This window comes from Delphinus delphis, chromosome 1 (assembly GCF_949987515.2).
Source record: "Delphinus delphis chromosome 1, mDelDel1.2, whole genome shotgun sequence".
NCBI lineage: Eukaryota > Metazoa > Chordata > Mammalia > Artiodactyla > Delphinidae > Delphinus > Delphinus delphis.
Genome location: NC_082683.1, coordinates 135,558,577 through 135,572,026, shown reverse-complemented (window position 1 = coordinate 135,572,026; position 13,450 = coordinate 135,558,577).

Sequence of the window (13,450 nt, the reverse complement as noted above, 5' to 3'; positions counted from 1 at the left end):
GGGAAATTTTTACCTGACTCTACAGAAAGGTTTGCTGAGTCAAGGGGTGAGTAATAGATCTGAATTCTGATGACCTAAGGAGTATGTGAAGGAGACAGCAAAGGTCACAGTGCGGAACGTGAGCTTGCAGTAGATGGAGCTGGGTTCAAATCTCAGCTGTGCGTCCCTGGCCCAGTTACTATCTCTGAGTCTCAGTCTCCTTATCTGTGAAATAAGTGTGTTTCCCACAGTGTTGTTGAGAGGATTAACTGAGATGATGTGAGCAGTTAGTGAAGTGCCTGGCATGTGATAAATGGTTGCTCCATCTCTATAAGGGATGGAACAGAAGGATGGGATATTTCTTGATCTCTTTTTGGGCAACTCTGGCTTTGGGGCTCCAGAGGGTTGCAAGGAGGGACACAGTCAGAGAGAAATTCCTCATGGGGGGAATGCCTGACGCACTTCTAGGAACAATGATGTCTCACGTTGCATTTGAAATTATTTCCTGCCCCAAGCTATAATAGCTCTGTCTGCTCTCATTAGTCACAACAACTTCAGAAAAGTCTGTTATTGCAACTGCTTTGTGTTAGTGGTGTTTCACAACAGAAAGGAGACAGGCCATGTCTGTGCTTAGGCTCTGTTCAGTGGGATGGTAGAGAGGGAATAGCAAGGACTGAGCAGGAAGCAGGATTTCAGAGCCAGGGTGGTGGGTACATTAAGGAGGGCGATACTGTCTCCACAGCAAATATCAAAGGCAAGACTGGCCTCAGAAGGGAAGTAGATTCAATAACATCCATGTTAAACTAACAGATGCGCAGCCGCACAGGTAGAAGAAACCGGGAAATACCTCGTTATTGAATTAACCAAACCAGAGCCCAGAATTGATAAGAAGGTTTTCTTGGGCTCTGTGCCCAATGGCAGTTTATCACGTACTGATTAAGTTAGGTCAAGCTGACTCACCTGGAGTAGCTCTAGCACGTTCTAATTAGACTGTACCCACTAAGTTTACAAAGCCAGCATCTCTGAGCGTCAGCTGTGGCTCCATGCACCCTCCTTCTCCTCTGTGTGACAGGGAGGTTTCCCCGGGTCGCCAGCTTCAGGTATAGGCAAGATGCAGATTAACAGTAGCGCAAAAATGGCTCAAAAGAGAGAAGGATTTCTGGGATGGCTCACAACTACTGTCTGTCTTGTTGTGTCCATGGCTGCAGTGACGCTCCTTGATTGGCTGCTCCAGCACCACCAATGAAATGATGCATGAACCCCTTGGGTAATGTACCAGCCACTGAGGCCACTACCCTCACCACCGGCTTGCCTTGAGGGCGGTGACTTTACACACGCTTCCTTTGCCCCTTTGCCAAAGGAAGGCAGGGAGCAGGGTCCACCCTCACACTCAGGTGGGAACAGGGCGCCTGCTATTCTCAGGCTCTTCCTCCCTCACCCGGTGCCAGTGAGTCTCCCCACTCTGCCCATGATGTCTTCTCGAAGGTAAGCAGCTCTGTCAAGGGCAAGAGCCGAACTGCTGCCAATCATCATTTCCTATCTCTTTAAGTAAACCCCGTTCACCCACGCAAGTGGCTTGAAAGCCCTTTGCAAACATCTGTCCTAAGTCTCTGGAATTTCTGCAGACCGTCCCCCACTTGCTCACTTGGCTACTCATTATTTATTCTAAGCTTTCCCATCAGGGATCTCTCCCCTTCTACCCACTTCATCCTACTCCCCAGTTTCCATTCCACACTACAGCTCCTGTCCTTCACCTTGGAGCTGATTCCCCAGTCTCAACTGCTGCATTCCTCTGGACAGAATCCCAGCTTTCCTCTACCTCAAATACCTACGGCTGTGCTGAAACCTTTAAAACTCCAAGCAGTGAAAAAATATATAAACTATAATTTAAAAATTATAAACCCAAAAATAAACATAAACTCCAACAAATTAAATGTTGACCATTTAAATGCTTTTTTCTTAAACTGTCAAGTGCTCCCCCTACCTGAGTATTTGGAGGCCTGATTTGCCGGTGTTCAAAGCCTCCGCTCAGTCTGCCTGTTGGGGAAGCACATGTGTCCCGCCACACAGTCCGCCCTATGCCCCCCAACCCGCTCCCAACCCACCCCACCCCACCCTGACCCTCGCCCTCTGCTAAACCCTAAAGGCCTGTAAGGACCGACCAGCAGCTGCGCTGCCTCGCCCAGCCTTCCCTGTCGAGGGACGAGTGACCGGTGGTAGGGTCAGCAGAGCTTGTAGGCTCACCCCATGCCTTGCTTCTAGCTCCTTTCCGCCAGTAAAGCAACCTCTTCCCTTCCCTCCCCATCCAACCCAGACGTGTATAGATCTGTTTTATCTCTTTGACTCACTCTCATTGAATTGATTGCTACACATTGTTATTTCAACAAAGATGACTAAACCCCAAGTGTAGTGCTTATCTACAGGAGAGGTAGCGTTGACACACTACCAAACGGTCACTCCCCACTGTGGCCGGGCCCAACCCTCCTGGGTGATAATTGAGAGGGGGAGAGCAAATCAAGCAACAGGCTGGGACAATTGTTCTGACCCCAAGCAAATTTATAGGGATCACCAGAACATCCATCATTTCTCACACCAAGCGTTTTATGCCAGCAGAGATGGTTACGCATAATTTATTATCTAATTGACTTGACCAAAAGGCCATGAGAGAAATAACAGGCATACCCAGAAGATGCCCCCTCTCTTTCCTCCCCTCCCTCCCTCCCTCTGCTTCTCTTTCTCTATTTTTCTTTTTTCTTTTTTGTAAAATCAAAGTGCATTCATACAGGGTTTTACTTTTTATGTATAACTCGAAATCTTGATCTCATAACCTCCTTCTTTGAGGCATAACCCTCCCTAAACTCCTTCTCAGAACTTCCTTGAATCAAGTGGAAGTATTGCACCGTATATGGCTCTGCCTTTAATTATTAGTTATTTTGATCACAAATAGTTGTCTTGTGATCGTATCCTTAGCAACGGGAGGAAGCCTCTTCGCCAGGGAAACCAGGAATGGTGTCTGCTCCCCTAGGCAGTGCAGTCTTTCCTGGAACCTTAACCTTGCTTTTTAAAAATATTTTTTGTACTAGCCTTTTTTTTGTATTCTTAGCCTACCCCCTTGTTTTCCACCCAGGTCTCAATGGCCGATATGCTTTCCTCCTAACTCACTCATTTTATTTCTTCCAACTAACCTTGACACCTTTAGAGCAGTCTCTTCAGAATCTCCTGCCTATGTCTCACCATCCACTCCACAATAGACACAGGTGCCACAGGAGGAGAGGGGAGTCAAGCCAGTCTAATATTTTGGAAATGATTTAAAGATTTTACCCAAGAAGAGATATCAAGGAGGTTCTCAAGATGGACAGTGGGGTGAAGACCAGATAAAGGAAGCAAAGTATATGGGCATGAGGAATGTATTAGTTTCCTAGGGCTGCTATAACAAAGTGTCACAAAGTAGGTGGCTTAAAACAACAGACATTTATTGTCTCAGTTCTGGAGGCTGTAAGTCCGAAATCAAGATGTTAGTAGGGCCATGCTCCCTCTGGAACCTGTAGGGGAGAATCAGTCCTTGCCTCTTCCAGCTTCTGTTGGTTTTTCCTGCAGCATTTGGCATTCCTTGGTTTGCAGCTGCATCCCTCCAATATCTGCCTTCGTTGCCACATGGTGTTCTCCCTGGGTGTCTCTGCGTTCACCTTTTCATCTGATAAGGACACCAGTCACGCTGGATTTGGAGCCAACCCTACGCCACTATGACCTTATCTTAACCAATTACATCTGCAGTGACTCTATTTCTAAATGAGGTCACATTCTGAGGTACTGAGAGTTAGGACTTCAACATATCTTTCTAGGGGCGACACAACTCAACTCACAAGAAGGAGCATGACCGTCCTGAGAACAGTTGGTGTTTCAGTTTGGCTGGAAATTTGTGTATGACTAGGGAGTAGTAGGATGCGAAAACAATCTAGCAACTAATTAGAGAGCAAAACTATAGAGTTGGTAACTTAGTTTAATGTGGAAGAGTTCTTTCCATCTCTTATTCCAGCCCAGCAGCTTACAATTCTTTTGCCACTGGTCAAAAGAAAGATAGAGAACTACCATGCAGGTGAGCCAATAATGTCTTCTCTACCTGTCATTCCTTCATTTATTAATCCGATGATATTTATTGGGCACCATGTTCCAGGAACCATCCTAGGCAATGGGGGTTCAGTGGCAAACAAGGCAGACTTGTTTCTGCCCTTGCTTCTGCCCTTCTGGAAAGACAACTCAAAGTGTGGTCTTACTAGTCCTCGGCTATGACCTTCCTCATCAACAATGACAATAACAATGTTTGGAAGGAATTCCAAGGTAAAGAAATTAAAAACAGACAGGGGGCAAAGTACAAAACAAAACAGGGAATCATTTGAAAAGCAGAAAATAAGTGACATGTTCCAGATGGGTGGCAAGCCTGTGCAAAGTTCTTTCTATGTCAAGGCCAATGCCCTTGACATACCATAAAGTATCAGATAACTAACTCCTCCAAACTGCTAAGGCATGATCATCATTCCAGTAATAAAAACAGAAATCCTCAACTGACCCTGCAGGAAGGTGACAATACAACATGTTGCCTAGTGCTCAGCCAGCAGCTGAAGTGCGAGAAGCACAGCAGGAAATACACAGCTATTTCTTCCATACATTAGGGATAATTGGGCTATGCCTGGACAGGCACAGTGAGTTGGAAGCAAGCTTTCAACTCTATTCTGGCAGCACACTTGTTGATAAATTGTAAAATGTCTCCTGGTTTCCATGGAAAAGAAGAAGATGTTGCTGACGTGTGACTCAGTGCAATTATGTTCACTACAGTTAATATTTTCCATAAACTACAGATGGTCTCTGAACTGGGCGATATTTGCAGAAATCATATGCTAGTCCTATCAAATAATGCACAGAATTACCTTTCAAAGGAATAATAATAAAGCAGCTCATCTCACTATTCAGCAAGTGACACTACCCGGCGGGGAGTTTTCCATTAAATAGTACAATATGTTTTCACAAAGAGTAGGGAAGAAGGAAGGAAAAAAGAGTAAGATAGTGAATGTCATTACGGATGTTCATGAATAGTTCTGCTTTTCTCTCTTTCTGGGTACATAGTAGGACTGTACTTCTCTGCCCCCTTTGAAGTTAGGCATGACCATCTGGCTGACTTTGGCTAATGAAATGTGTGCAGAAGTGACTTACGTTACTCCTGAGTGAAAGCTTAAAGAGCCAGTGCACCATTTGCTATATTATCCTTTATTGCTGCTTCTGTGGAAGCAGGTGTCGAGATGGGTCCTGTCGGCATGGGTCCCTGATGACTCTGATGAGCAGAGGAAAAGTGTGAGTGAAATCAAAGATTTGTGGGGTTAAGCCATTGAAGTTTGGGAGTTTTTGTTACTGCCACGTAACCTGTCCGTTCTGATGGATATCAGCAGTAAATTCTTCATGTAAACTCCTACCAAACAACTAATCAACCCCTTCAGTGTTAATGGGGCAGAGTTCTCAGATCAGTGAATGATGCCTCCCAAAGGGGATTCTCTTGGATGTGCACCTACCGGGTAGATCTGTCAGGGAGGCCAAGGTTGGGCTCCAGATGGACTGTAGAGGCTTTAGTAGGAAGCTACTAGAACACCCTTATTTTAACTACTCAGTTGTAATAGATGCTTTGGATAAAAGTGAGAAACTTCAATATGATAAAGGGTAATATGATTTTATCCTTGTCAGTACTCAGCAATGAAGGCCCTAGAATATTATGAACCAAAGAATAAAAGAAAAAAAAAAGAAGGAAAACCAAGTCAATCGAATGCCACTTTAGTAGGTGGATTGTAGCCATCGAGTTAACGTCAAATTCATCCATCTCTCTCCTTACTATTCTCAACTCCCTTAACTAAGCCAATCTCATCACCTATTTTCACCTCAAAATTATACTCTTACACTTCAACTATGACTGCCATAGCTACCAGTTCCAGGGAAAGGGAGTACAGGGGGAAGAAGAGGCTCTTCCTTTATCATAGGGAAACTCAAGGTTTGCATCACTTCACCCCCATCTTTCCCTTCCCTCCGCTGCTGCCCACTCAGTCCCCTTCACCCCAAAGCCAGCTCTCTCTTGCAAGTGTGCTCTGATGGCTTTTCTTGCGTGGCTTCACTCACCTGCAATGCCCTTCGCACTCCTTTTCCCCATTCAAATCTGACCACCTCTCAAGGCTCTGCTCCCACCTCCAGGAAGCTCTGGAGCTTCCCTCTCAACACCTGTCCTCACTGATATCCCTCTCTTCTGAATTCCTGTAGCAGTAACAGTAACAGTCCTTGGTACGTCATTTAGAGCTGAATTATGTAATGGGTGAGCCCGTCTTTTGTGCGTGTGGGTCCCGTCCCCCAATCACTACGTTGGCACAACTCAAGTCTTCTTTTCCTTCTCATCCCTTCTTTCTCTGTCTTATGTCTCTTCATAAACTCACCCCACACCATGAACTGAAACACAAAATGGAACAGACCTTCCTATTAAGCAAAAGAGCATGACAACTTGATGTAACAAAATAATTCAAATATTATCTTTACATATGATGATAACATGCCCTTTCAGAAAAGGTATGATCTATGTAAGATGACTATGACATGAGAGTTATTTTTCTGTTTAGAAGTTAGAAAAGGACAAACTACATATTTAGGATAAAATATCACAAAAAGACTTCATTTTTATCTTCTTGGTATTTAAGCGAAAGTATGGCTCTTTGAATCATTTAAAAAACACGTCAATTAAAAAGAAATTTCAGGGCTTCCCTGGTGGCGCAGTGGTTGAGAATCGGCCTGCCAATGCAGGGGACACGCGTTCGAGCCCTGGTCCGGAAAGATCCCACATGCCACGGAGCAACTAAGCCCGTGCGCCACAACTACTGATCCTGCGCTTTAGAGCCCGCGAGCCACAACTGCTGAATCCTGCGAGCCTAGAGCCCATGCTCTGCAACAACAGAAGCCACCGCAATGAGAAGCCCGTGCACCGCAACAAAGAGTAGCCCCTGCTTGCCACAGCTAGAGAAAAGCCCACGCACAGCAACTAAGACCCAACGCAGCCAAAAATAAATAAATTTATTTTTTTAAGAAAAGAAATTTCAGGAACTTTCTACTGCTGTGTTGTGCTAAGCACAAATATAGGCTCAATGCCTTTGATGCTTCTCTATACCCATATACACTCATAGAATCAGAAATGGTAATCAGCATGTGGTCAATTGTCAACAAGTTCTTGCTAACTCTTCGCCTTCTCTATAAAGCACTCTGATTTTTTTGACCAAGGCTTTTTGAACTTGAGCTCCGGCTTTCTTATGCTGTTTCACTTATGCTCTGTATCTATAACCACGTATTTTCGTCTTACGTAATTTGAATATATGTGTGTGTATTTAAAAGCCTTTTTGGAAAAACCAGGGAAATTTGAATACAGAGGACTGCATACTAGATGATATTTGTTACTTTTCTTAAATATGATAATGGCATATTTATTTTATTTATTTTTTAGAAGATACATTTTTTATTTTTAGAAGATACATACTATAGTACTTAGGTTTTATTTTTAGAAGATACATACTATAGTATTTAGGTTTTGAAGTATTATGATGTCTGCAGCTTATTTTCAAATGGTTCATCAAAAATTATAGGTAGATATATAGGTAGATATAGGTAGATACATTTGCAAATATATTTGCAAATATATTTGCAAATATATTTGCAAATATATTTGCAAATATATTTGCAAATATATTTGCAAATATGGCAAAATATTAACAATTGTTGAATCCTGCAGATAGATAATTGGGTGATTAGTATTCTTTCAACTTTTCTGTACATTTGAAAATGTTAATAACTAAGCAATTGATTTAAAAAAATTTATCATGAAGAAAAATCAGAAGCAGGAACATCAGTATTCAGACCAATTAAAAGAGCCAGTGATGGGGCTTCCCTGGTGGCGCAGTGGTTGAGGGTCCGCCTGCCGATGCAGGGGACACGGGTTCGTGCCCCGGTCTGGGAGGAACCCACATGCCGCGGGGCAGCTAGGCCCGTGAGCCACGGCCGCTGAGCCTGCGCGTCCAGAGCCTGTGCTCTGCAACGGGAGAGGCCACAACAGTGAGAGGCCCGCGTACTGCAAATAAAGAAAGAAAGAAAGAAAGAAAGAAGCCAGTGATGTTTACGTGTCTGCATGAGTGTATAATACTTCTATGTACCCATATACCCATAGAATCAGAAATGGTAATTAGCATGTGGTCTGTTGGTAAGCTTTACAGTGCTGTTATTTCAGAGCAATACTTTGATGCCCTCTAATAAAGAAATCTTACTATTTTCTTGACACATTTGGGGGAATAAAGGAGGAGAGGTTTAATTCTACAGCCAAATAAAGGCCTAATATACATGGTCATTTGACATTTCAAGAGATGGAAGTTAAAAATTACTATAAGACTTCAACTAGAAAAATAAATGAATAATTTTTAATCTAAAGATATTTTTAGAAAAAAGTACTACATTCAAAACTACTTGGATGTTATCCTCTATTTTTAAGGTAATATAAATGAAACTGTTTACATGTGATTGTGTCTGCCTGACCAGATTTTCTTGATGATGAAAACCATTCCTAGTTTTTTTGTTTTTTTTGTTTTTTTTTGCGGTACGCGGGCCTCTCACCGTTGTGGCCTCTCCCGTTGCGAAGCACAGGCTCCGGACGCGCAGGCCCAGCGGCCATGGCTCATGGGCCCAGACGCTCCACAGCATGTGGGATCCTCCCGGACCGGGACACAAACCCGTGTCCCCTGCGTCGAACCCGTGTCCCCTGCATCGGCAGGCGTACTCTCAATCACTGTGCCACCAGGGAAGCCCGCATGTGTCTTTTTGAATTATGGTTTTCTCTGGGTATATGCCCAGTAGTGGAATTGCTGGGTCATATGGTAATTCAATTTTTAGTGTTTTAAGGAACCTTCATACTGTTCTCCATAGTGGCTGTAACAATTTACATTCCCACCAACAGTGCGAGAGGGTTCCCTTTTCTCCACACCCTCTCCAGCATTTTAACCAAGCATATCTTAACACAGCCTGCTTTCCTCTTCACTCTTAGTTCCTGGGTTCTGAGTCTAAATAAGAAACAGAATTAGCGCTTGGCTGCTGTTTAAAATAAAGATATAATTACATAAACGATTGTTCCATTCACTGTGCCATAGGACGTGTAAGGTCTGTCTTTCCTAAGCCTGAAAACCCAAAGGACAAAGATAATCCAGCAAGCCCGTCACACTGGCAGGAAACAAACTTTGCTCTTTGTCGGCATCATGTGGTCAATATGTATATTACGCTTCCACTCCTCTTGATGCCCAGCAAGATGATGTTTTCTACAACCGTTCAGAGAGGAGACTTAAACTCACAGGACTCATTTTTTTCTATAAAGAAATTATGCTTTATGAAGGAACAATGTGTTAGTTATGCTTTTTGTTTCTGGATTCTTTATTCTTCAAACCAGTAATTGTATCCAGAAAAAGATTACAGAGATGGATCAGAAAATATTCAGTTTCTTAGTTTCAAGTTTGGGGATACTTTCCCTAAAGATCTACACTTCTGATGCACCCGCAAATAGTTCACATTAGCTTCTGACAATTGACTAATTAATGCCATTTAATGAATTCTGAGCACAAGGTGTTGTTTTAATTGATGTAAAAGCCCCGGACTGCTTAGAGACCTGGGTGTTAGGTACACTGGTCACCCACCTAAATGTAAGGCCTGATACAAGTCACTTATTGTTTAAAGAGCCTCTTCTGGAAAAATAATGGTGCTCGATTGAGGACTTTTTTTTTTTTTTAATTCATTTTGGCTGAACCGGGTCTCAATTGCGGCATGCGGGATCCTTGCTGCAGCACGCGGATCTTTGAGTTGCGGCACGCGTACTTCTTAGTTGCGGCATGCATGCGGGATCTAGTTCCCCCACCAGGGATCGAACCTGGGCCCCCTGCACTGGGGGCGTGGAGTCTCACCCACTGGACCGCCAGAGAAGTCCCTCGATTGAGGACTTTTATGGTGAGACTATTCAGCTAAAAAAATCCTATTAGTATTTCACTTCAGGTTGCATCACAAGATTTAGCACTTAATGTTAGTCTTATTTGATTTTCTAATTGTTTCATGAGTCCTAATCTTGTTTCTACAACTTAAATTTAAGTTACTTGATGGTAAGGATGATATCAGACTCTTCAGCCTGTGTACTTTTTACTTTATTTTTATATATTATCTGAAAGATTAATGTCAGCACTTAATAATTTATTGTTGATTAATTTTTAGCAAGTCAAAATAACAGTATGAATTTTTTAAGTACTTACATTTACTAATAAATAATACTCATTAAGCACCACTAAGGTACTAGCTACTATATTAACAACAACAAAATGTTTCAGACCTGGCGCAGAAGTCAGCCAGCTCTACACACTTAAGTCCACTGATTTTCTGTATTGCTCTGTGGTCCAGATTTATCAAGCAGAATGGAACACTTTTAGTATTGATTTGTAAGAATATGTTAGGCTTTTATTATCTAATACTGTTTTGCTTTGTGGCCTGTGATTTGCCCTTATAATTGTATCCATATAATGATAAATTGCATTGCACAAAATTCTATCATAAAGTCAGTTTCTAAACCCATAAACCCATACCCCAGAAGTTTCTGTTACTTGTTCTTAGTTAAGTTGTCCACTATCGTCAAACAGACTCTGCTGAGGTGGTCTCAAAATTAATCACTTTCCCCGCTTATTTTTTAGTAGGGAATATCTAACTATTCCTACGAACTTGAGGGTGTAACTTTTTTCATTAAGTTTTGCTCTCAGATACAGATCTCACAGACACTCCAAGGTCAGAACTCTGATTTTCCTGTCATGATTCCTGATTTAGTACAATTCTGCTGGTTATTCTATTTGAAGGTGGTCAAATGGGCTTCAAGTTAAATTAAATCATGCAAATTAAATCATTCAGTGTAATCTCTCTCTCTACCTGCTTATCTGTCTATATGCTGGAGTCCCACTAATGCGCTTAAGGAGTTGGATTAAAGGCCAGGGTTTTCCTAGAAGATTATTCCTCGATAAATACTAACAATTTAATTTACTGTTGTAAAAAGAAGCCACTGATCTATAAGAATTCTATTCTTTTAAATATTTGCAAAATAACGTGGCCTTTGTTAAGCAAGGTTTTTCCTCTTAGGAGTAGGTTAACTTATATTCCAGTTTTTAGTTTATGGTGGGTAAGAGAGAAAAACAGTTAAGTATAATTCTGCTGTTTGCTTATAGCAGTATTGCTTGCTATTTTTAAAGTACTTACATTTACTAATGTAAGTAAATGGCACTGTGCCTTTGCCCATGCTATGCCTGTTTCCTGGTATGCCCTTTTCCACATCACTTGTAATATTTTATTGTCCTTATTCATTTACTATTCAGCCCTTAAAGAACAATGGCTGTGTCTTTTATACATTCACTCATTTACTTATTCAGTGAAGATTTAGCTACCTGCAAGATCTGGGGAATACAGAAGTGATAAAAACAGACAAAAATCCCTGTCTTCATGGAACTTATATACAAATGATGTAATAAATGAGTAAAATAGATTGTAGTGTACCTGGAGATAAGTGCTGAAGAAGGGAGATAGAGAGTGATGGTGAGGATGGGGTTGTGATTTTTAACAGGTGGTCAGAGAAGTTTTGACTAATGTGTCATGTGAGCAAAGACCTGAAGGAGGTGAGGGCAAATCATGTATGTAGATATCTGAGGATAAAGTGTTCCAGAAAGAGGGACTAGCAAGTGAAAAGGCACTAAGATGGGAGTATTCTGGATTATGCCTGGTTTGTAGAGAAGCCACATGAGGCCCATGTAACTGGAGTAGAGTGAGAGAGGGGAAAAGTAATCACATTCATCCTAGTATCCTAGGGCTTAGTACTGTGTCTGAAACATATTGGGAGTTAACATATCAATGAATATTTTGATGGCAATGTAAAAAAATGCCAATATGTCACAAAACGTGAATTGTACTAAATTCAATCCAGGTATTTTTAACAAAACTATTTTTTCTGCTTGCCTAGACTTTGGTTTTGCCATTGAGACAGATGTGACTTCTGGTAATTCAGATTTCAGGTCCCTTCAGGATGTTGTGTTGGAGTATTTCACAAAAACATCCACATCTTCTTTTTGCATTTCCTCTGTGAAAGTACTTATAAAGAACTGTAGCCTTTGGTGAATACAAACACTGGAAAATGCTGGCAAACAATGTTGGGTAGTACTCTAGTAACATAACATTCAGATCTCTTAGCAAAGGTAACAGCACTACTCAGCATCACTTAAAGAAGCTACCAGTTTAAGGACTTATTTTGCTTCTAGAACTTATTTTTCTAGAACTTATTTCTCAGAACATCACTCACAGAATCTGTATGAAGTAGCCTATGCATATAATCTTATTAATATTTATTTCATTTGCACTGTTATCAGCAGGCGCAACGAACACATGTGTAAAATGGCAACTCTGGAAGACTGATTAGATCTTGATTAGATTTTCTCCTGCCTGCTCCTTTCCCTGGCTCACTTTGGACTCCAGGTGTTAACAATATCCTGCTATTGCTTTTGACTTGTCAGTGGATCCCTTTGAATCAGTACCTTCTCTATGTTGATTGTCAAACTTGAATTCTGATTGTTTAAGCTTTTATTCTAATCCTAATATTTTCTCCTGTCTTCCTGATTTCTCAGCTGATTTTTTCTTGAGATTCAGAAAAACATATACAGTTTCCTACAGTTCCCAAGAAATGCTTGAATGGAAACACTGATTGTAAAAGCTCTCTTCCCTCTAAGTCATCAGATCCTGATAGTTTGGGTGTTTTAATTGAATCGTCAACAAATCAAACGTTCTCAGGCTTTAATGCTCTTCAGGCTCCTGTAACCAAGTTGGATTTACTATAGTGAGGAAGAACACATAAATGGAGAACAATGGGCTGTCTCAGTAAGGTGTTAAGAAGTAAACTATTATAGGATTTGGGCTTTGCTTGGTGACTTGAGGGAGAAATCTAAGGAATTGGGGATTTGCTCTTATTGGATGCTGTCAGGCAGCTGGGGCAATTTATGATTGGGCATCTCAGTCTCATCTATACAGAGGGAAGACTAGAATGAGAATAAAGCTATAATTTGTAAATAAGTAATAATCACTCATTGTGGCCAAGAGAAAGGGTATCTTGTGGTACTCTGTGGTTGGCAGAGTGATCTTTTTTTGTCTATGCTTAGGCAAACTTCTGAAGTTCTTTACTTTGTCTCATTTTATCATGGTCTCAGAGTGACCTTGTCTGAGGTTGGTATTTCATGAGATTATGTCTATCTAATAGGAGAATAATATGGCTTAGCTGTGAGTACTAGACCAGCTTCTGACTATCAGGAGCTCTTTCTTTCTTTCTTTCTTTCTTTTTGTTCTTAAATTTTTCATTCAGATA